The 24,378-nt window shown below is 43.4% G+C and overlaps 1 protein-coding gene across 5 annotated transcripts in view; it reads left to right on the top strand.

Moving 5' to 3' along the window:
* CYRIB (CYFIP related Rac1 interactor B) overlaps window positions 1-24,378 on the top strand; it is a 96,658-nt gene that overhangs the window by 5,799 nt on the left and 66,481 nt on the right. For 2 of the 5 annotated variants that reach the window (XM_036403252.2, XM_036403217.2), the window contains exon 1: window positions 15,037-15,244. The exons of 2 other annotated variants lie outside the window; for them this stretch is intronic. The gene's annotated coding sequence lies outside the window, so the exon portion shown is untranslated. Of the gene's footprint in view, window positions 1-15,035; window positions 15,245-24,378 lie in introns of those variants that run through there. One more of the 5 variants, XM_036403244.2, reaches the window with a different exon arrangement.

The following is a 24,378-nucleotide window of genomic DNA, read 5'->3' as shown; positions in this document are numbered from 1 at the left end:
CCACTAACCTTGTGCCAATACTGAGTGCTACTTTCAGCACTGTGAAGTGTTAGCAACAGCCAGAGCATTTTTGCCACACTCCTTTAATTTCTTTGCTCAGCTGCTGTGAGTGCAGCTTTGGATGCATCATGCTAAGGCCAGAGCCCTGGATGTGGCCTGAGTCCCATGCTGGGGCCCGGATCCACCCACCATTTCCTCGGTGAGATAGGAGCCCCCAAGACACTTGTTTTCTCTTCCCAGCTGTGGTTTACTTTCCTCTTCTGTAATTGTGTTTCTGTTAACAGGGCCGCAGTAAAAAACAGTTGCTGAATTATTTACCTCACTAGAATAACTCTCGGGTGGTTTGGCTCTTTGCAGACTATTTTTCATCTCACACCTTCATGTCGTTTTCATTCGCAGCATGACCCATGCAAACAGGTCTATTGGTGCAAGCTAAAGTGTGCAGCAGACTGGTGGGGTGATGTGTTTGAGGGAGGGAGAACAGCCAGAGCCTTCACCTCTCCCCCTCCTTCCCTGGCAACTGCCATGCTAGGCCCTGTGCCCACTGCCTAAGTCAAACTCCTGGGAGTGAATATTCTTTCCCCCCTAGCATATCCAGAGGAATCAGAGGTCACTTGGAAATCAAAATTAAACAATGCCCTAGTGCAGCTTTGAAAAGTTTACTCAAAGGGCTGGCGTTGCTCCAGTGCGGTGAAACTGGCGACCTCCCTCCCATAACAGCTCCAGAGAGGTCTCTGGTTTGGCTCTCAGTGGCCAGAGGTGGCTGCTGAGCTTCACCCTGGGTGGCAGGGCTGGATTCCCACTCCTTGCACCATGCTCCCAACCAGAGTATGCACAGTGCAAAACCAGGGAGGGCTGGACTGCATCAGGCTCGTTGCTGCCCAGAAACCTCTTCAGGGGTTGTAGTGGAAGCTTGTGAAGTGTCCAGGCTGCTTCAGGCAAGGGACAGGGACCATCCCCAAATAGGAAAAGGCACAGAAGACCTGGACTTGGCTTGTTTCCCTGAGTTATGCCTCCTGTGAACTATCCCATGGAGGGACAACTGGAAGCTGTCTCTGCAGGCCTCACCCAGCAGCATGCTCCTGGCAGTGGACAGCTATGTGATACATGATTTATGTTCCACCAACTTTGTGTCTTGACAGAGACAGGGGACAGAGTGTGATGGGGAGTATCTCTGTGGTCTGCAATCTCCATGATTTGGGTTTCCATGGTGGTTTGTCTGGATCAGTCCACAAAACTCATAGATAAAAACTAGGAGCCCAATTCCCAGGACTCTTCTGGCAATCCCAGAACTGAGGAGAGCAGATGCTCCATTACTCCTGTGAATCCTAACTCTCACTGCAGGACTTGCTGATGACTAAACTCCATCTTCTGTGCTTTAGTGGGTATGTCAAGCATCCTGCTTACACTGAAGCATTTCTTACATTAAGAAATATTTACTGTTCATGTTAGTGTTCTCTTAGTGCACTCTGAGTGTCACAGATATGACTGGCAATGGCCTACTGAAATCCCTCAAATGTGAATGAAGAAGCCACTCCCATCTCTGTTTAAGGACTGGGACCATGTTTCTTTCCCAGGATTACTGCCTTGAAAGGAGATGGTTTTAGGAGTGCCTCCAAGCTGCAAATCTTATACCAGGACTTCTTGTGCCAAGGATTCACAGCTGATACATCCTGGTTACTGGTATTACTATAACTGCATTTATGAGCAAAACTTGCTTTAGGTCCACTTGCACCCATTCTAGGTCTGCTGCTATCCCTTCTGCATGTCTGGACATGACATGAATCACAACACCTCTAAAATAATTTATGCATTGCGGTATAAATGCACCTAAGACCTGTAGCTGCTGTTCATACCAAAAAAAAGCCTTTCAAACTTTGTGAGGTTCTGTTCGGTCTGTCATCTGTTTTATTAAAAACTAAACTACCTGATGTGAGGAGCACTTGGTGGATGTACTCAGAACTCTTGTTCTGTGGGAAAAGGCCTCCTGTGTGGGGACTGTGTCACCCCACGTGCTTTTGCACAGGGCTTCCAGATTACATAGCTGGCACAGGAGCAGTAAATTCTTCCTCCTGCAATACCAGTCAGTTTGAGGAAGGAAGAAAGGAGAGCAGGGATCCAGAAAGACAGTACTATGTTCAAGTGAGCACGTAGAAAAGGACTGATCCTGATAACCTTGAGTGCCTGCTGAGCCCACTGGCAGGCTGGAGCACTTATCCAGAGCCCTTGGAGAGGACCATCTGATCCAAGGCAAACAGATCATGCCCTATCAGCACATTGCCCAGTGCTGCATGGGTTTGGAGCTGTTCCTGGGAAGTTTTCATAGACTTGAATATAGTTATTTGCATGTTGAACAGTGTCTGGGCTTTTCCTCTTCCTCTTAGCTCTGTTGGGCACTGCTGTACAAGTGTCTGCAAGGGAAGTTGTGTTCTCAGTCAGTGCCCAAATTGGTGTAACTTCCCCTGGACAGTGGCTCCCAGAACTGCAACCCTGTCTGCAGTAGCCCTGCTGGGGAAGGGGAAGAGCAGAGGCTGCTCTGCAGGGGGACTTTGGTGAGGAACTTCCCCTGTGTTTGTTCTCCTCCCCTAGTTCCTCATGCATGAGATGATCCGAGTCCTCATGTTCCCCGTCAGGTGACATTCACCAGCTGGGGTTTCTGCAACAGGGGATGCTCATGTCCCCTTGAGGGGAGCCATGGGCTTCCTGTGAAATGCACTGTGGAAATAACAGCACACACCCCACCCACATTACTGCCCCTGTGTCCTGCCTGCCTCAGCCTCTCTTCAGCCCTGCTGCTGGGAGAGCTTTAGGGGGCAGTTAGAGGTGTCCTTGCTTTCTGGGGGAAGCCAGAGCCAGCCCCTGCTGGCCCTGCCTGCTGGGGTTCAGCACAAGGAGCCCTTTCACTCCCCTCTGATGGGAGCTGCAGCACCTGCTCAAGTGCAGGGAGACAGGAGGGAGGTGAGCCATGTTTCTGCCCCCAGTGCCCTGCCTGCAGCCATGGCAGTGCCCCCAAGCCTTGGTCCAAGGGCAGGAGGTGGTAGTTCACACCCAACTCTGACCCACCAACTTGCCAAGCTGGTCTTCCTTCAAAGTTGCTCCATATCTGCTTTACCCTCTTCTGCAGGATGGAGCCCAGACCAATATTCAGGCTTTGCTGTGTTCCCTCAAGGTTTGACCTACTCACTCTCTGTCAGCCAGTTGTGGGTGTGTTCTAAATATTTGTTTAGTTCATCCTTCTCATATGTGCTGAATAGTTTCTGAGCTGGAAGAGCTGGCAGAGCATTGGCCTGGGAACAAATTAAGCTATCCCCTCTTGCTATGTTTTTACTTTGTTTTGTTTTCTTTCCTGCACTGTTTTGTTGGGCTCCAATACTATGAATTTCACTGACATGAATAAAACACTGACAATTTCCCCAGTGGATCTCAGCAGGATCAGAACTCTTTGGAGATGAAAGCATATCAGATTGTGTGAAAGACATATTTTCAGAGGTCACTGAAATTTGGTCCCTTGTTCCAGAGCCTCCTTTTACCTTAGACACTAATATTGCACGTGCAGTAGGTGAATTTAGGTTCCAGCCCCATGAGAAGATACACTAGTTAATACAGAGAACTTTAGAAATTGTCCTTACTCTCTCTGATGTAATTTTTATCCCTTGAGTGTACAGAGATTAAAAGATAGTTGATGAGCATACTAAACATTCATTGCACATTTCTCTTCCAGTATCCAGCTGACCTCAAATCTAGAATGAAATGAATTTGCATTTGTTTCTAAAAGTATCTTATTTTGTGAATCAAAATGTCAACACATTTGAAAATGGTCCCACATGAGACATTTGTATCTCTTGGAGTCTAAATTGCTGGATCAATGTCCCATTAATACTAAGGGTGTTTAAAGGACAAATTCTCTGCCTACTGCAGTGAAAATTTACCCCGAGGTATGACATTTCACCTGCCACTGAGTATAAGACTGTTGAATATAATGGACCGGAATAGCAAGATCTGCACATGCTGCCAGCAAAAACGGGTGAGCAGCAGATCCCATTACAGAAACCTTCCTCTTTTTTTTTTCCTCCTCCTTTTTCAGAAATTTAAACTTGCATGCTCTTTGCAGCCTAAATTGCTGCACTATTCAGAAGCTGGGTACAGTTTAGTCATGTAACATATGAGTGGATAAAGAGATCCCCAAAAATCTTCCACTCAAAAAGATGCAAGGAAATGAGAGCACCTGGGTGCACTCAAGGTCTTATGGCACAAAGCCTGGCTCCAGCCAGAGCACGGAGCTATGAGCCCCATCACATGCTGTCCTGGTGGCAGCTCTGCTGATAGACAGGGCTTTGCCACAGCTCATCCCTGCCCTCACCAGGGCTCTGTTCTGGGGGAGCAGAGGACAGTTGGCAAGTCTCAACCCCCTCCTCCTCACATGAAATACAGAGACAACTGGACAGAGCTATCAGCAAACTAAAGCACTGCAAATCCTCCGAAGCCAGGGGCCCAGTGAAGCTGAGCCTCAGGCCAGGCATGTTTACCCGAGGAAGTGCCAGCATAGCCCAGGAGAACATACCAGAAAATTGCACCACACTGTCCCTCCCTTGCACTGCCACAGAAGCCAGATGCCAGGATGGAAAAGCACCAGGAGATGAATAAAAAAGCTTCAAGTGCCAGAGAGCCCTGCTAAGCCCTACCTTCTGCTGCAGGCCATCTATGCTTCCCAGCATTCCCTGGTCTCCTGCCAATTCCCATCAACAGCTGTGGTTTGTGGTTGTAATGCTCAGCATTTGTCTCCTCTTTCTCCTAGCAGACCTGCCCAAAAGCTGGATGTGCAGCATGTAGCAGTTCAAAAGTCCCAGGACTCCCGGGATTGGCCTCTAAGTATGAAAACAAACCTTTCTTTACTCCTTTATCTTCTCCAAGGCCTGAGACATTGTAAGTGTGGGTTTGTAAGGCTTCTGGGTCCTTCTGATGGCGTTTGTGAGGAAAGGTTACATAACACAGTGCTTTACAATACATAATTTTCATTCTTTTAAAGAACAAGAAAGTGCCAGCAGTAAACCTAAAGCTGGATTGCCAGCCCAGAAGCAGCCTGCTTACTGCATTTAGCAGATGAAATGTTCTTCACTCCATCATGCCTATTCCCAGTTTCTGTGTCTGTGTATTGCTGTTGAGGCTGCAGCTTGGGTAGGAACGGCTCCAAGATGTTAGCAAGTGTCTGTTAGGAATCCCACTCCCTGTTTCAGGAGGCCCCAGAAGTTCATTAGATGTTTAATAGCTTCCAGCCACTGCTGTGCTGGATGGACCTGAACTGGTGACCGAGGGGGGAAAGGTTCTCTCACACATTTACAAACCCTGAGGCATCTGCTCCCCAGACACAAATTTGTCTAATTCCCCTAAACCACTGATGATCTGCCCTGAAATGATACTCCCATTCCCTTAGGAAATCCCTTGGGTTGATATCAAGTAGATAGTTATTTTTGGATTCTTTCCCAGAGAGAGTGCACTGTATTGCTCTGAACCCTACACACCAAATAAATATATCATCCTACTGTAGTAAAGGTTCAAAAAGTTTTATTGAAGGGGAAACAGATTATTAATAATTAAGGGTAGTTCACTGTATTGGTTTTGAGCCAAGTAAAGCTAATAGAGCTTTTTTTTTAAGAGCAGAGATAAACGTGTATAATATTGAGACTGAATTGATTGCAGCATTTAATGCAACATAAAGTCAATTAATGAATTTCAAGGGTTAACTCTGCATTAAAGTGAAACATGAAGCCCACAAGCAATGTATTAAGCATTTTTAAAGATTAGCAAAAGCAGACAAACAAAAAACAAACCCACCCCTTTTTGATTAGTAAATGCCTGTATTTTTTTTCTTTCTGAGGGAGAAACTCATATTACCAATTTTACTTCTTTTATCCTAAAGCTCTGGGTTATTATATGTATGTGTGTACTTTTCCCTCACCCCCTTTTAGTATACAATAAAGCCTTTACAAGAAGGTGATCAGTGATTAATTCTAACAAAATCCTCCTACATCTCCCTGCAATATTCTCGGGATGGACAGGGGTGTAGAGGGAACAGTATTGGAAAACACTTTTGTAAGAAAGGCTCTAAATGTGGAGAGTTCTAAACTGCTATGTGTTTGGACCACCCCATGTTGTTCACTGTCTACCCAACACTAATTTCTTAATTTAAAAGTATATTTTCTATTTCTCTGCAATATCAGAAGAACATGACATGGAAAAGAGAAAACAGGATCACTGGGTGATTAGCTGTACTAATGAGGATGAGGAAGGTTTTAAAACATTCTGCACTGAACAATTTCAATGTTTATCACGGAATAAACCTGCAGCCATTCCTTTTCACTGACAGACATTATATTGTAATGTTGTCCCTTTGCAGCCTTTCCCAAACCATCCAGTTCTTCTGAAACCTTTGTCCAAGTCCTAATATGACATGAGGTCTTTTTCTGCACCATGGTCTCCTACTCTCTGCCTTCTTTCTTGGTAGCCATTCAGTCTTCCAATGGGCACACATGCCCCTCTTTGCCATCTGGCCACATTCAGGTCCTGAGTGCAGCCCCCTGTGCACTAAACCCAGGCTTGTCACACTCAGCTGCAAAACCTTTCACAAGCTCAGGGGCAGAGTCTGTCATCCAAGCAGCAGCATGTTGTGCCTTAGGACAGAAGTGACCCCATTAAAACCATTTAGAAGCATGCACACTTATGACTGGCTCACTGCCCTTATGCCTCTCCTTGCTCTCACATGGTTCCCCAGGCCCTCTCACATTCCTGCTTAAGCTGGTCTTCTTTGAGCAAACCACAGAAATGTTGTATTCTCTACACTGCCCCTACCAGCCTTTTAAAGTAAAATTCAACTGATAAACAATTTAAGATTAAAATAATAATGGCAACATAATGGGAGCATGAAGGAGGAGGTACCATTTGTCTTTTTTTAGAAGAGAAGAAAATATAATTGAAAAATAGAGTCCTGTGAACACTGTAACTAATGAATTGTAATTTTCTACTGATTTGCACTCCGTGTGGCCTGCATTTCCCACTGGATCTTTTTCAGTGCAAAACTTCTCTGCTCCTCCCTGTTTTCAGCTCCCTCCTTCTCTGCTAAGTTCTCAGTGCTTCCACTGCAGCTCCCCTGGTGTCTCTCTTACATCTTGCCAGTCAGGCAGGAGATGACCCAAGCAGGTTAACTGGGCAGTATACACGTGTTGAGTATCAGCACCACAAACCTGATTTCCAGGGGAGTGCAGGCTGTGTGTCCTGGGACAGGAAGAATGGCTACCTGGCATAGGCCAGGGGCTCACAGGCAACCTGGAAAACAACTCAGAGTGATCAGCCTCACTGCACAACACATTACTGTGTGAGACACTGTACTGCTCTTTTGTGCCCAGGTTTGTTGGTTTAGGACTAACTTGGTTGTAGAAAGTGGGTACAGCAGATCTCAGCACTTGTGTTTTCCTCTCATTTACAACTTAGTCTGCAAGCTGCTGAGAGCAGGAATTGCACCAGTGTTTTTTTAAGGCATTGTACAAATATTTCCAATTTAGCTTTTTGCATATGAAATTACTAAAGTTTAATGGCATCATTTTAGGCACTTAGAATTTTTCAGAATGGGAGGTACCACTGCCAGGCTTCTTAGCCTTCTTGCTTAAAGTCATATGAAAAGTCTGAGGTCAGAAATATGGTCTAAGCTTCAGAGTTACAGCCTAGCACCTCACAAGAGAAGACTATTTTGCTTCTTTCAGGTTTTTAGCTTGTTCACTGTCTGAGACAGGAATCATTTAGAATCAGGAGAATATGAGCATGTATTTAAAAAGTCCCACTGGTTTGTGATGCAATCCTGCAGAGGTGGTGTGGTCATGGGGAAAGCTGTCTAGTCTGATCATTAACATAATAGGTACCTAAGCTGTGACTCCAGGAACCCAGATGTCTCAGATGGGACTGAATCCAGATTGCTATAAACAGGCAGAGAATGTTTCCCAGCTCATGCATGGGGTTTATCAGCTGGACATAAAAAGTATCATCTTTTAATCAATTGGGAAAACTCAGAATAAGTTTAAGCAATTACAATGTGCAATACCAGCTTTACTGTCTTTTCTTGCTAACTGAATATTAAACAGCTGTATCTGGTGCTATATTTAGCCCTAGGTGCCATATTCCTGCTCAGGAAAAAGGAAGAGAAAGACGTCTGGTGTGCAGTGTTACAGCTCCTCAGCAGAGGAAGTGTTTAAGTGCCTGCCTAAATGCTTTGTTTCATGGAAGTGTTCATCTGCACCCAGTCTGTCTCTCACAGATTACAGCACAGGAAAGTCCTGGCTTTCCATTTCCTCTGCTAGCAAACTCTTCCTTGCAGCTAGAGGGACTTGTGCTTGTGGGACCAGTAAGGACTCTATTTCTGTCCCTCGAGCTACCCAGGCATCTTAAAATGATGACATCTTAATTGTGCTCAAAGATTTTTCTTCATAACCCAAACATGCCTACCATGAGGGTGATGGGTGACTGGGAATTTCTTATCCCACAGAAAAAGAGTGCTATCTAACCACTGCATATGAGGTCATGGGAGAACCTGCAAGAAAATGTGTGTACTGATGAGAAAATGGCTTCTTCAAAGTTCTTTACATTCAGCAATTTGTTACACTAAAATCATATTAATGTCTGCTGCTCTTTGGAGCATATTGATGGCATTGTGAAACAGCAGAAGTATAAAGGTATACAACAGATGACTGCATCAAAACAGTGTAATTTTAAAGAGGTAGATGCAGTCGGTGAGCTAGTAACTAAATCATAGTCTATTTTTTCTCTCATTATTCAGTAGCCTTGTACTCAATATCACTTAGATCATACACAAAGATAAATTTGGTTTATAGAAGTTCAAGTGAATGCTGCAGAACCAGTTGAGGTTTTAATTTACTAAATTGAATTCTAGTTTTCAGATGGGACCAAACAGTCAGGTCCTTTCAAACTGAAATAGTGGTACAAGGGCAGAACAGCAGCAACAGTGACACTGCAGTGCTGTGAGGTGCTGAGCCCCTCAGCTCGTGGTTGTACCACTGGAGCTCAAGGAACAATCCTATGGGGTGCAGCCTGAGATGCTGTCCTTGCTCATGTCTTGCCCAGCAGTGCTTAACACTGTTCCATGAAGTCCATGTTTACTCACTGAATTTTTTAATTGTCCCCTGAGACTGGTGCTCTGCAGAGCCCTTCCCTGAGGTGCTTTCATTAAGTTACCTATTTCCCCAACAGAAGATTGCAACTTCCCCTGTGATGTGAAGAGGAAACTAAGAATAGCTGTACCAGAGGAAACAGCTGAGGCAAAGTGAAACGGTCTCTTGACAACATCCCTTGGTAACACCTAGACACAGCCCCAAAATCACTTATGAGCCAAATGCTGTTCTGAGAGCTTCTAATAACAAATTAATTAAGCACTTTGGGGAAAAAGAAAAAAACAAACATTCACCAATAAACAAAATCCCTGCAATGATTACATCATGACAAAGGATGGGATCAAAGTAAAATACCAGTCTCATGCTCCTGAGGTAAGCAGAAATCTCAATGAGATCAATGAAGATTTGTTTCCATCAGGGCAGCACAACTGTGTCAAAAACTCCCAAATCAAACCTAAATAAAAAACTGGGTTCTCTTCCAGAGAGTCATGAGACAGTTTAACTCTCTGGGACATTGTCTTCCCTGTTCTCTGAAACATTGATTCTTTCCATTAACTGAATACTACTATGCTGCTGATCTGAAAAATTCAGCAGGGAAGAGAAGAAAAGATAATGTTTGTGAGAAAGTTCCAGTTCAGATATATATTTTATTTTCTCCTGTGGTCCTGGGGGTTTACTTTGTTTAATAAACTGGCTTGACTGGGGCTAAAGGGAGGTCAAGTGAAACTCTGCCACTCTCCACCACCTGATTTGCAGCCTCTTCTGACTTGGTGAAGCCCTCACTTTTAAGTAGCACTGACTGCTACTCAGAGTGAATAAATACAGTGACATTTAGGAGTTTACAGAGACATTTAGGAGTTTTGCTGGAGAAAGGCACCTCTCAAATAAGCAAAGGTGATGGCCCAGCACCTGCCTAGGTGATCACAGCTTTTCCACTGCCCCAAGCACAGACACACAGGTGCATCTGGGACTTTTCCTCCAATGAGTGCTGTAAGTTCAGAAGTGCAGTCTGTGGCCATGACCTCCTAAACTTGGTGATGCTGGATTATCTGAGTTGCTTAGCAGGCCTCTTCCCTTGCCAGTGTGCTACCAGCGTAGGTTCACCACTGCAGCTACTCAAAGGCTTGTCAGTGCAATGGAGTCCATGTGGAGATCACGGAAGAAATTCTGTATTTCACAAACTTTTATAAGCAGCTTAAAGATCTCAGAGTCTAATACTGTGTTCTGCTCTATTCTGCAGTAGGTCTACTACTCTAATTTATCTTTCTATTTTCCAGTAGAGATAAAACATGATTAAAATAGCTGCAGTTCCTCTTTCCACCTTCCTCTATGCTTACTGGTCTGTAATCTTCTTCTAATGCAGGCTTAACACCTGACATTTTCTCTTTTTCCTTCCTTTTTCTTCCCTGTCTCTCGTATAGATGAGCTATATTTTTGAGGTAAGGCAGCAAAATGTGAAAATGTGAAAAAAAAAGCTTTATTTTGTAAAATCTCCATTATTCTTGATCATAGTACAACTGACATGGCACTGAACCTTCCTGTGTTATTTTACCTAAGGAAGTATTCATTAATTGAGAGCATGCTGTGTGTTTTAGCTGAGGCTCCCCACACGAAAGGGAGCTGATCACAGGAGGAACAACTGCATCACCAGATGAGCAAACTGTGAAATAATCTTGGACCTTGTAATGGCAGAAGAGGAGATGACTGATGCAATTAGTCACGTGAAGTGACTGGGGCATTGCATGAGGAAATGACAGAATTTCACCAGGCCTGTCAGGGTAAAAAGATTGAACTCCAGAAGCATTTCAGTTTCCCACTTGCCACCCAAATATCAAAATGACCTTTTTTTGGAGGGGGGGGGGAGGCATTCTGAGACTGTGAGTGTCTGTGTCCATGCAAGTATAAAACATTCTAACTCTGGCATGACAGTATCTGGAAGCACTTCAGGGATCCTTATGAAGTGATTTGACCTTGGCTTTTTGTTTTGTCTGCATTTCTGGAAATTTATGTAGATCGTTCATGTTTTGTTACAACTGTTTATATTCTGAAGAGCGACATTCATATCAGAGGATTTGTACTATCTAAGTGAAAGCCCTGGAGGACTCTGTGGTATAAATGTGACTGCCTCTGCACTCTACTACTGTGGCACTTGAGAACGTGGGGAAATCTGGGCAGGGGAGGGCAAAACCTGACGTTGGTTTTATCTGAAGTGAAAGGTGCTATGAGCCACAACCCTAACAAGGCAGCCCTGCAAAGCTGCATTTCTTCCATTCTTCACATTTCCCATAAGAAATTTCATCTTTAACCATTTCTTTAAAAGAATAATCTTTAGCCATAGGATGTTTACTTTCTATTTTCATCCATGTAATGGAAGAGCTATTGCTGTCCTCCCCCCCAGAACAAACAGGGCTGCTGTCAGTGGTCAGGGCACTCTATTGTCCCTGCTGAGCACACATGGCACAGGGTGATGGTCACTTCTTTTTCCCTTTGGACTCTCTCCCCTAGGCTACCATTAGGTTGAAAAGCAACCCAAGTATTCCAACAGTGCATGGCACCTAAGGGCAGCTTTGTTCCTGTGGCTTTACTTGTCCATCTGGCCATCCATATATAAAGTCAAGTCATCTTTTGTCACTGATATATACACACAGATATGCAATACAAATACATCCAAGAGTAATTTTAGAGCTTATTAATCTCTTCTTAATGAAAATGCTCTGATATGTTTCCTTTCCTGTCAGATATACCTACCTGGCACCAACTATCTAACAAAATCCTCAGGCATTTAGCAGCATAGGAACAGTCATGTTCTGTTACCACTCTTTTTTCTATATACTAACCAAAAAATATAGTCTTTAATTCTATTTTATTGTTGTTGTTTTGGGGGTTTGTTTTTTTGGGGGAGAGTTTTAATATTTATTGCAGTGATAACCTGGTAAAATAATTTTGTATTCAGAAGAAGCAATTAAGAAATTAAAAGTTAAGGCAGAACTAAAAGAAAATTGCTGGGTTTTTTAGTCATACAGCATTTTCCACAGTGTTCAATGATTTTTTATGCTTCAATTATTATGTGGGATGTGGATGTCTTAGTGTGCAACTGCTGTTAAAGCATCAGTGATGCTCAGCATCTGGGCATTCTTGTACTTATTAAAGATGTGAGATCCAAATCAAAGGTATCTTACAATTTTGGAGAACACTAAGGACTATATATTATGATAAACCTGCTCATGTTTTCAGTAGGAAATTTTCTTTGTCTAACCCCACCCTGCCAAGCCCCAAGTGCTTTATAATGTTATGAGCAACAACAACTGCTCATCCCTAAGGCTGGTTGTGTGTGTGCTCTTTAGTTCTGTGCAGAAGGACAGAGCTCGATAGTACAACAGGTGAGGCTCCTGGTTTCTATTAACCCCAAATGGTAACAAGTCCAACATTAATTCAGAGCACAATCCTGCTTCCCTTGAATGCAGTTCAGTGGAACCTGGATCATCTCCTTCCTGGCACACAGACCTGTAAAGCCCTGTAGACTTTAGAGAAGATGAGGATGTGGTGCCTCATCTCAGGAAGGAGTGTGCATCGATTCACACCTCAAAATTTGTATCCACTGCAAAAAAATCCTTTCTGTGGCAGAAGTGAAAAGCCATGTCAAGCATTTGTTCAGCCACTACACAAATCGCACGCAGGCAGAACTGGAACTTCCGTCATTCTGCTGAAGGTGCTGCTGTGAAAATCTTTTCTCATACCTTCTTCGACATCTCCTCTGCTTGCTCCAGTCTGTACAAACCTCCCAGAGCCTCCAGAGCTTGTCTGAGCACTCCCTTCTCCCTGCTTAGGTGAAGGCAGTGGGCAGGTATGTGGTGCACCAGCCCTGGTCTTGCCTGACTGCTACCCAAGGACCAAAACTGTGGTGATTTCCTTTGAGTTCACCAAACAGGTTTTGCAGCTGAACTATACTCACAAATTGCTTCCTTCATAACCCAGGATACTCTTTTAGCTAGAATACTTTAAAGTTATTATAATCAAACCATATATCTTGAATCCTAATAAGTTAAAGACAACTAAGTTTATCAGATTAAGTTGACATATATGTAGGTATAATAATAAAAAGAGAATTACATTGACATATAAATAAATCTCTGAGCTATTTTCCATTTTTGTGCTTTCTCAGTGGGCTTAGGAGTACCTGATATTCACTAATATTTGTCACTTAACAAACTGCTATCAGGCTTTGAAGAGGAACTAGTAGAAGTGGTTGGACTGTGAGGTGGTTGGTTTGTCTCTTGCAGACTGAGAAATACCCTTTGATTAGAGCTGTGTTGATAATGTTTTACTATTGGAGGGTGCAAGTTTTGCACTGCCTGGCTGTCGCTCACTTAACGAGCTGTGAACTGCCCTTGGTGTCAGAACAGCTCAGTGTGAAGGCCAGGTGAGACTTCATTGCAAAATTTAGAAAAGCATTGTGTAGATTCCAGGTTACTTTAAAGAAAAAAAAAAAACCAAAAAAACACAAACAAGCAAGCAAACAAAAAACAAAACAAAGGCAAAACAACTTTTAATTGTTTTCTTTCTAAGTAGGTCTACATGGAATTTTACTAAAGCAGCAAGCCCTGAAACAAGGTACTTGTGCAATCCTTCTGCTTTGGCAAATTTATGCACAGCAGGAGAAGGAGTTCAGGGTGTGCTTTGTCCCTGTGTGAGGATACCAAAATCCAGGGTGAGATATAGAAGGTGGAACCTTCATAAAATCATAGAATCACAGAATACGCTGAGTTGGAAGAGACCCATAAGGAAGATTGAATCCAAATCCTGGCCCTGCACAGAAAGCCCATAATTAAGTCCATGGAATGTTCTTAAAATATGTTTTTGTGTTTGTAGTCATTTAGAATTATTTATGCTGGAGAAGACCTTTCAGATCATTGAGCCCATTCATAAGCCCATAACAAGGTCACCACTAAACCACAACCCCAAGTGCCACATTTACATGTATATTAAACTCCTCCAGTGATGGCAACTCCACCACTTTTATGGGCAGCCTGTTCTAACGCTTACAACCCTTTCTAAGAGGAATTTTTCTTCCTCAATATCCAATCTAAACCTTCCCTGGTGCAACTTGAGGCCATTTCCTCTTGTCCTGTCTCTTGTCACTGGGGAGAAGAGACTGACCCCCACCAGATCCTGTCAGGGAGCTGTAGAAAGCCATAAGGTACCTTCTGAGGTTCCTTTTCTCCAGGATAAATGACTCCATAACCCCATGTGCGGTTTTGTGATTTTTCAAGATATTTTGTGTGTCTTTTGCATTTTCGCGGAGATGGAGGTGGAAAGCATTCCAGGATCAGCCTGAGCGCAATGGTATGGGGTTCTGGCAGTGCTCACTGAGGGATGGAACTTTCCACATTTTTTTAATAATTATTTACTTATTTGTGCTTTGATCCACCCGGCAAGACATTTCTGAACGGCTTTGAGTCATCAGCCCCACTTTTCCCAGAAAAGGAGCACCCCATCTCCCTTCCCAACCTGGCTCTGCCAACTGCAGGCACTTCCATCCCCTAGCCCGGCCCTAGAAAAACCCCAGACCCACACAGCGGCTCAAGCACCGATGGCTAACGCTGATTGCTGTATTTAATAACCTGTGCCGAGGGCCGCAGGAGGACAGCGGCCCCTTTAAGGGGCTGCCCCATTCACCGCCTCACCCGCCTGCCCGCCCGCCTCTCTTTCGCTCCCCCGCCCGTGCCCGAGACACTGGGAGTCGAAGCAGGTGCATGCGCAGTGCGCTGGCGGCCGGGCGCGCTTGCGCAGTCACCTGCTGCTGGCCGCCCCCCCCGGTACATCCGGGTCAGCGCACGCCCGCCCGCACGGCCGGTGCCCGCGGTGCTGTGCGGCCGCTCCCCCCCCCCCCCCCCGCTCCCCCCCCTCCCCGCGCGCGCTCCCGCCGCCCGCGCGCGCTCCTGGCGCGCTCCCGCCACCCACGCGCGCCGCTCCGTCGCTGCTCCGGCCGAGCGGGGGAGGCGGCGGCTCCGGTCCCGCTCGCGGTCCCGCTCCGGATCCCGGTCCCGCATCGCCGCGCGCGGGGCGGCTCGGTGAGTGCCGGGAGGGCGGGAGGGGCCGGGCGGGGCGCTCGCCGCTGCATCCCTCGCGTTCCCTCGGCGCCGGCGGCGCGACCCCCGCCCCGTTCCCGCGGGGCCCCCGCTCCCCGCCCGGCTCCAGCTGTTGCTCTCCCCGCTCCCTCAGCGCTTCGCAACTTCTCCCGTCCCGCCGCCGCTTCCCCCCGCACGCCGAGCAGGGGCCCCAGGGCGCGGGGAAAGCGGCGGCCGCTGCTCCCTCGCCGGGGAACCACGCCGTTCACCGGGGACCGGCCGCCCTGCCCTGGGCTTCCCCGGCGGCTCCTGCCTCCCGTGGCGGGCACTGGGTCTGGTTCGCGCCCGGTGCGGGTGCGGGCGGCTCCCCGGGATGCAGGTAGTGCGGCGGGATGCGCGATGGAGTGACAGTGTTCATGGATAACGGGAGGAGAGAGCTCCTGGAGGGACATCTGCAGTCCTTGGGAGTGCGGCTGAACATGCAGCGGGTTAAGCGGATACAGGCATTTGGAATACAGTGCCAAATTTGTCATGGTTGGGGTATCCTGCAGGTATCCTGCAGGTTTGTGTGCAGCGCTGTGATGCTGGGGCTCTAATTCCAGGTGGGGTTAAGGTGAATTTGGAGTCTGTAACAAAAGAGTGTTGTTTCTAACCTATTCATTATAAACCCGATAAAATTAAATTTTAATTCCATTATAATTTTCTCCCATGTAATTCAATGATAAGGGTGCCTGCAACTTAATTTATTGTTACTTTTTAATCTGGTGTCATATCTCACTTGATAAAAAAATACAAGAAGTTTATTCACAGAAACATTTGAGACCCTGAGGAAAGCAAGAGACTGTGTGTTATGAAGGTTTTTGAAGTTTTTTTTCTCTATCTGTTCTATAGCATCAGCATCCTGGATCCAAATGTCAGCAACAGTGTGACAGCTGTCATACTGCTGTGATAGTGGAGTATTACTAACATTTAAAATCTGTCATTCTGAGTTTCTGGTAACATAATATGGAAATACAAGTATACATTAGCATGTATGTTAATCTTCAAACCAGTAAAGCATTTTCTAGATTAATCTGATAATCTGAATTCTTCCTCATCACTGTTTGTAGTGGTAAAAATTGCAAAGTCTCTTTTGCTCAAATTCTCCCCCCCCCCCCCACTGATGTAGAATTTTCTTTCTTTGTGCTCTGCTTGGACTTTAAATGCAGCTTTTAGTTAATCAGCATTTTCTGTTGTAGGTTGTGTGTTGGGCAGCCTGAGATTACTGTTGTCAAAGTTGGAACATGGGTTCAAACTTAAAAGCCTCCTCCTGACAAATATCTTTGTTCAGCAAGGTGTGTTGTTTTGCAGACTATATCTTTGGTTCTGTGTGGCAGGCTTAACAGCAAAATCCTAAACCACATGAATAAGATACTGCTGTTACATGAAGTTGGATTGTTTCTTGCCTGGCATACAGAGAGTATTCTATTGTTGAAACAGAAGCTTTGAGTAGGAGAGAAGATAGCTTTTTATCCCAGTCAGACTTGTCAGATTTGTTATTGCATATATTAGCTGTCTGAGAGCAGGGGCTGTGAAAGAAGTGATCCCAGGATTGTTTTAAAATATCCCTGTCAAGAAATACCATGATTATATGAAAGTAAGGAATGAATTTGATCCCATCTGTTATACAAGTTCCATTTGTCATCAGGTGCTCTAGATTTTCTTCCTTGTTTGCAGTTTAGCTGGGGCCACCTGAGGGGACAGATTATAGAAGAGTTTGTCTTCTGAAAGTCCCTGCCTCTTCCTGTGACAACCTTCCCTGCTCTGGCTGTGGAAACCTGGTGTCAGCCAGTTCTCTTCTTGCATACAAAACTATCCTGTCCCTTTATCTCTTTATCTGGGTTTTGTGTGAATCTTTCTCTTGATAAAGAGAAAAAAAGGAATCCATTTTTTATTGTGTCTGTCAGTAGTTATATATATTTCCAGAAGAATCAATCGTTAAATTAATTGAATGCAGTAGTTTAAAGACACTAATGGGGGCACCTTAAGGTATCTGTCATCAGACCTCTAACAGTGCTTACTAAACACTTGGAATTAATACTGTAAAGAGACAGAAGGGCAGGGAATATTTGTATTGCAAACTACTGAATTATTGAGTAACACAGTAACAGAAATTGTCTCTGTCACTTGGAAAAGCATATGTAGGGGCCACTTTGGATTTCTGCAGCTGCCTTGGCATGGTAAACATAAATGCAGATTTTTTTTCCTCTCGCTGTGTATCTTGGAGAATACAGACACGCAAACAGCCTGCAGTCCTCTTTTTCTTGTTCCTGCCTGCCAGCTGGGGGCATAGATGGAACCAATGCATGTCTTGATGTAGTGGAGACAGGCAAAATTAAAGCCTGTGTGCAAGGAGTTGGATTTGTTTTTTAAGCAGGTTTGTGTGTGGCTTTTGTAGTTCATTTGGTTGGTGGTTTTTAGGAAATGATGGTACTTGTGCAAGTCAAGGTTGTCACCTTTGCCTGTCCTACCTACAGGCTTGTTCTCTTTAATGATACCAAGAGTTTCTGTCTTTGATGTAGATCGGCATAAGTTGACAAGAGTGACTCCTGTTCGTTAAGGTAATGTTAACTACCCTGAAGTACATTACAGATCAGTTTTATGAGACACGTTCATTGTAAAAATGTTTGAAAATATATCTTCCTAGCTGAAATATTTTGAGTGTTGTCAAACTGCATCTCATGGATTATCAGCTGTCAAGCAAATGTGCTACAGGCAAGGCATGCAGCTCATGTGGATATATGTGCTGAATCCACACAAGGCTTGAATGTCAATGCCAACTCCTGTGCTTAGAACCAGGATGCAGAGAGTCATCCTGTTGGTCCTTTTGGTCCACCTGAATCCCTCCAGTCTGTCAACGTGGCTTCAGAGGTGATGGGAGTGTGGGGACTGGGGATATGAAGGCAGCTCTGCTTGGATTGGAAAGAGTTAAGCACTGGGGATCCTGAAGCATTGGTCCTGCTTACTAGCTGTGGCACCTGAAATATGTGCATCAGTTAGGCAGGGTAAGAGTTATTTCAAATAATTTTCCAGCTTTTAATGTTGGCCACTTGTACCATTTGATGTCTTTTCTACTCCCATTTGTTTGCATTTATTGAGAGCCCTTTAAGTAAATGGATGGTCTTCTTGCACACCTCTTAAATTTTCCTCTATTATTAATCTTTGACTATATAAACTTTACTAAGGAGTATCAGTATTTTCTTCCTTGTGATCGTGGAAAATTTAACACCTCTACCCAGTGTAGAGAAATCTGCATTTCTCTTCATGTTTACAAAGACAGGGACTTACTTGATTGCCTTTAATTTCAGGATCTCTTATAAAATCACCTCAGTTTCCCCCTGTCTGTGATTCAGGAATGTTCTCTCAAGTGCCACAAGTTGGCTGCTGCAGCTGGCAGAGTGTTTCCAACTGTCTAAAATTTGCTGAGAGCAATAGGCTCTTACACAGGCACTGTTTTACATTTACAGTTCCAGTGCTTACTGGGGATACATGTATTGCAATCATATAAACAGCAGAGCTTAACAGAAACCAATGACAAACAATGAGCAGTTTTAGAATTGACTAGGTAAAGCTGAAAGTATTTTTAGCTGCAGCACTTTCTCCTGTGTTCCCCATCCCCTGTGGTTTTAATTGCATTCTGCTTTTTAGAAATGGCAATTTGTCCTCCCTGTCACGTGAAAGCCTGATGTACAGAGAGTACCTTCACTGTGGAAACAGTGAGACTAGTTACTGGCAAAGCATAATTGAAAGGTGTAAGGAAAATGATACATTCTTTGGCTTTCACTCATGATCATTTGAATTTCAGGGTAGTTGTAAGACAGTCATGGTTGTGAGGTAAGGACTGACCCTGTCCTGCTCAGTATGTTCATGTGGCTTATGAACTCAGACCTGTTGTTATAACCTTTGTTGTCTCGTTATGCTGCCCTCTTCATTTACTGTTGCTCTTGAATATGGTGATATTGATGAAATGTTTAGGAATTGATTTCTGGTTAACTCAGACAATGTTAATGTTGTTCATGTAATTGATTTGTAAAAATATTTTTGGTTTCAGACTTATTATCTTTGAATGTTCTTTAGGATTGCTTTTTCAGCCCCTAGAAAAAGAATTTTTATGATTCTAGTACCAGACTAATGTCAATACCTAAAGTGTTGACTAATTTGTGTGTGTGGGAAAGGCTGTTTTTTACCTTCTTTGCACTAACGTAAAGTTCTGATGCTGCATTTGGGGAATGGTATCTGACTGACCAAACCTGACTTTTTTTTTTTCTACTACATGAAACCATTGCAGGACTGTAGGAAAAACTGGGGACTAAATATCTCTGAAATGAGGAGATGGTACTTACGTACAATCTTCAGGTGTGTAAAAACTAGTTTTCTGTAATAATGTTTGTATGGGAGGATATATTTTTATTCTTCTACTCCTGTTCAGTGAAAATGCTGTATGGTTTGTGGTCTTGATTACTAAGGGTTGGACTGATTCTCTGGCTTATATCTACAGTGCTTGGGATTCCCAGGTGGTCCCTGTGCAAATAGTGTGACTGGGTCTGGGACAGCTTAGCTTGTGAGATTTGAGTGCTTTCAGTTTGGTGTGGCTGTAGCTACAGAAATAGCTTGCCTTGCAAAACAGGCCTTCTGTCTGCCACCCACACCAAAACCTAAAGCTTGATCCTGTAGGCAAGTTAATACGTTTATCTGGGAGGCTGATTCCATCAGCAAATGCTTTACCTGAAATTGGTGTCCACCAGGCAAAAAAAAAAAATCTTATGTTGGTAATCACTTTATATATAAGAAAGTGCAGCAGAACACTGTCCTAGATACATTTTTAAAAGCACTTTTTACTTCAGACTACAGGGCTTAAATGTTCCCTGGTAGCAGGAGGCAGTTCTGTGAGCAAATTCTGTTTAACTGGCGTAGTTCAAAAGACTCTTAAATTCAGCCAAGAGGCAATTCTGGTTCTCCTTCAGTCCTAGATGATTAAATTAAATGGAGTGTTAGCATGAGTAACTTTTTCTGGTGTACTACACAAGGTAATAGATGAGTTCCTAGGAGCCCTAGTTGTAAATTAGATGACTGGAAAGCCCCGTTTCTGTGTCTAGTGGCTGTAGCAGTTGAATAACTTCAAAAGTTGGATCTAATTGCGTATTCTCCTAGTCAGGTGTGGCACTGGATGATGGCTCCTTCTCCTTTTTATTACAGCAGTCTTGAGGGTAACATCCTCAGGGAAACGGATTTCTTGCCTTTTTGTGTTGCACAACAAAGGTGTTTGTTTCAGCCTCTGATGTACAAATCAGTTTGACCCTCCATTGAATAATAATAAAAAAAACCCACCAAAAACCAGACAGTCTTCTGAATTCTAGCACTGTTATTCTGAGGGGAAAAAAAGCTATAAGAAGTAATAAGAAATACAATCATAGCAGAGTTTTTTGTTATTTTGTGGGTGTTTGGGGTTTTTTTTTGTTTATTTTTTGGGTGTTTTTTTGGGGGGAGATGGGTCTGTTGTTGTTTAAACAGAACCTTCCTGTTTAGTGTCCTTGAAAATGAAAATTCTTAAGCAAAATGCATTCTGGGCATGAAAAGACAGTTAATTTCGTGTTGTATTTGCACCTTTTATGTGCTGAGACATATGGTTACTTGAAACTGTTCCCTTCAAAGGTGGAAGTGAAATAAGTAACCACTAGACTCCATGAGGCTTCATTTCAAAGATAAAATTGCTGACCTTTTACATAAATGAAGATCATACAGACAAGAGAGAGCATTGTGTAAGGGTTGCTTATGGAAGCAGTTAATTGATTTGGAGTTTAGATTTCCTGCTTCTGTGTGAGGAGATGTGAATTTGTCAGCTGAATGTACAATTGAATTGTATGGTGGTTTGAAATTTTTTGCTACCGCTACTTTGCTTGTTCCCATGTATATCTGACTAAAGTCATGTTCTCCTAAGCACTAAAATAGTAAATGCTTTATCTGTTCTTACCTTTGCATTTCAGAGTTCAAAACTAATTAATTCAGAAATAATTTCTTAGCAGGAGTAACAGAATAGCATAATCTAGTTGAAGAACCTTGAAGTTTGGAGGGCAATCCTACAAGAACTTTCAACTAGTATAACAAAGCCCAAGTTGTTTTCTTATCTCTTCTGAAGTTTATGGTTTTAGGTGTTCAAAATTTTTATGGGGAAATTCACCATTATTCTGTAACTCTGGCTTCTTAATAAATGTGGGGTAGAATTGTGTCCCAGTAGGAAACTCACTGTAGTTGTGACTGGCAGTAGAGTCTAGTAAATGGCAGTGTAAGACACTATTGATTAAGACCTAATATTTTGAATGTGACATAATATTGATGTTAATATTGTGTCAGGTTTTCAAAGGAATTTCAGTCAAACTACTTCAGTAACTGCCAAAAGTGAAGCTTGGGAACAGATGTTGTAATGGGAGTCTTAAAATTTGACAGCTCTTCAAATAACTCTAGTGTGCCTCTGCTTTAGAGCAGAGTGTTTTTGCAGGGCTGATGCCTCTAGCTTTGCTTTTCTTCCTGTTCCTAGTCCAGAATGGGCCTCAGTTTGACCCCATTACAGTCCTATGAAAACTCATGCTCTAATAAACATGTATCCAGGCATGGAAGAAGAAATGGGTTTGGATGGTGAGGAGAGATGGCAATTAACTAGGAGGAGGAGCAACTTGCTTTGAGTTGAAAGCAGGGAAGAATATGATTTAGGATCTGGGACTGAGTTAGGCCCAGGTTGATGATAATCTAGCAGAGAGGTTGGGTTGTGAGCTCTTTGGCTCTGTGGAAAGTATTGGTCAGTACTGAGGGAGTGTGTAGGAATGATGCTGCCTCTCACCCAGCATCTTGGGGACATCTAGGAAAATGAGGACTTGCTGGACAAAGAAAATACGTAAAAGAGAGCTGATGGGCAGGGAAAGGTGGACAGGAGTAGTAAGGGTAGAAGCCAGGATTTTGTAAAGAAGGCAGAGAGGTCTGTTGGACAAGGAATTCATGAAGATTAAAGTAGAGTTAGAAAATCTGTAAGGAAGGGACTACAGTGAAATAAACAGAATTTTGTCCATTGCCATTAGTATCCAATGTGTCTTTACCACTTTAGCTTAATATGTATCTCTGAGTGGTAAAAACTGGTGTTGTGAGCAAATGGTTCTGATTCTGGTCATGAGCTATGTAGTTACAAGGATGAATTATCTGGGCTCATCTCTTGGTTAAGAATTTATACTATTCAGCTGCAAAGCAGTGCTCAAAAGTCCAGAAGTTGCACAGAGCAAGCAGCCAGGAATACATATTTGTAGGCCATTTCTTCCATTAGTACCTTGCTTCATTGCCCCAAGTGTCTGGTGCTAGTTCTGTCAACACAGTGTTCAATAGTATGTCCATTGCTTCAGGCTGCACCATGTTCTTGCTAGATTGCTCCAGAGAAGCACTTAATTTCCTCATGGACAGTGGTGCTGCTTTCTGTAAAGTTATTTATTATCAGAATGGTCTAGTGAGATGAGGAAGTAGTTTGCTTCCTATTTCACAGGGGGAGCGAAGGCACAGAGAAGTTCAGTTAGTTTTGCATGGTTAGAGATGACTGTAACCTGACTTTTTTTTGACTGCTTTACATATTGCAGTCACATCCCCATAGAACTTGCTACTTTTCTCTTACTGATATTCCCTTTTAATAATGAATTCTACCATCACACTTATTTCTTGTGTCTGTGGTCTCTTTGGGCATGTAGCTGCCCTCATCGAACCGGACAGCAAGGCAGTGCTCTAGATCCTGGTTGTTGCAGCTGCAGGACGTGGCCATTCAAAAAGGCAAAGTTGTTTCTAGTTTCTTCTTTTGTAACTATGTTGCTTGCTGAGAGAAATGAGGAAGTGTTAATTCCGGCATTGGGTGACTCTAGAGAATTTGTACTCTGGTGTTAGTAGCTCCTTGAAGCATTTGGTATTGATGCATTCCTTCTCTGTGCTGTATTCACACAGCTCTGGGGCCAAACTGGCACATGTTGTGAAAAGACACCTACTTGGTGTTTAAGTGTTATGGAGAAGTTGAAGTGCTGTTGCAGCCTTATTAACAGAATTGTGAGCAATGAATTTCTCTGCTTCATGAGGAGGGAAGGAGGGATGAGCTGTTTTTTCTTTTTCAGGTGGGAGTCTCTCAGTTGTCCCCATTGCTCAACTTATCTGTTTAATTTGACAGACAGTTCTGTCCTGCTGTCACCACTGCACTCATAAGTTCTTTCTGTTTGGAGACCCTTGTGGCTTCTTCAGTTTCTCTATAGAAATGAAACTGTATCAACCAAGGTAAGAGGTATAAAGCTGCTGTTTCTTCTGTCAGTAGAAGGAGTGGTAAACAAAGTTTTTGCTACCCTTTTGTGGTTTTTGACGGTTTGTTTTTGTGGGTTTTTCATTTTTTTAATTTATTTTTATTTTGAATCATGCTCATCACTCAGTTTTTCTTGGAAGCTTCTTTTTCAAAGAGAAATACTATGAATGAAGTTCATTCTGGTTAGAAAACTATATAGTTAAAAAAAAGAGAAAAAAAGGAATAAATGTTTATTCCTTGGTAAAGAAAAGACCAGTAGCCTCTGCTGCTAGAGTCATGGTGTTTTGCCTTTTCTTATGTTGGCTTATGTTCAGTTAATATTTGGCTGACCAACTTTTCAGCTTGGAGGACTAGAAATACTTCTGCTATAGAATAAATTTACTGGAAATTTGCACTCTCTTGAAAGTGTGGCATTTATTGGTAACAAACCTCTCTTCAGTCTTAGGTTAGAGAAGGGAATGATCATGGGAGTGCTTTTGATCTCAAGAGTCAGTCTGGGTTTCTTAGAAGCACAGCTGGCTTCTGATGTGATATTGGGAATGTGACAAACATTGGTCTTCAGACCTGAGGTACTTTCATGTAGAAAGGGACACATAAACAAAGATTTTAAACAATTAGAACCCCAGGTGCTGTTTCTGGCCTTATGTAGGCTTTTTATGTGTTTAGTTATGTGATCTGTCAGCTCTGCCCACCTTTGCCTCTGTGGGTGGATTTATTCAGTTTAAGTCTCTCCAGTTCAAGTAAGAATTGTAGTGACACTTTATAAAAGAACATGAACTGCAACATG

This window comes from Molothrus ater, chromosome 1 (assembly GCF_012460135.2).
Source record: "Molothrus ater isolate BHLD 08-10-18 breed brown headed cowbird chromosome 1, BPBGC_Mater_1.1, whole genome shotgun sequence".
NCBI lineage: Eukaryota > Metazoa > Chordata > Aves > Passeriformes > Icteridae > Molothrus > Molothrus ater.
The sequence above is the reverse complement of the archived record's forward strand: the minus strand, read 5'-3'. Positions and strand labels throughout refer to the sequence as shown.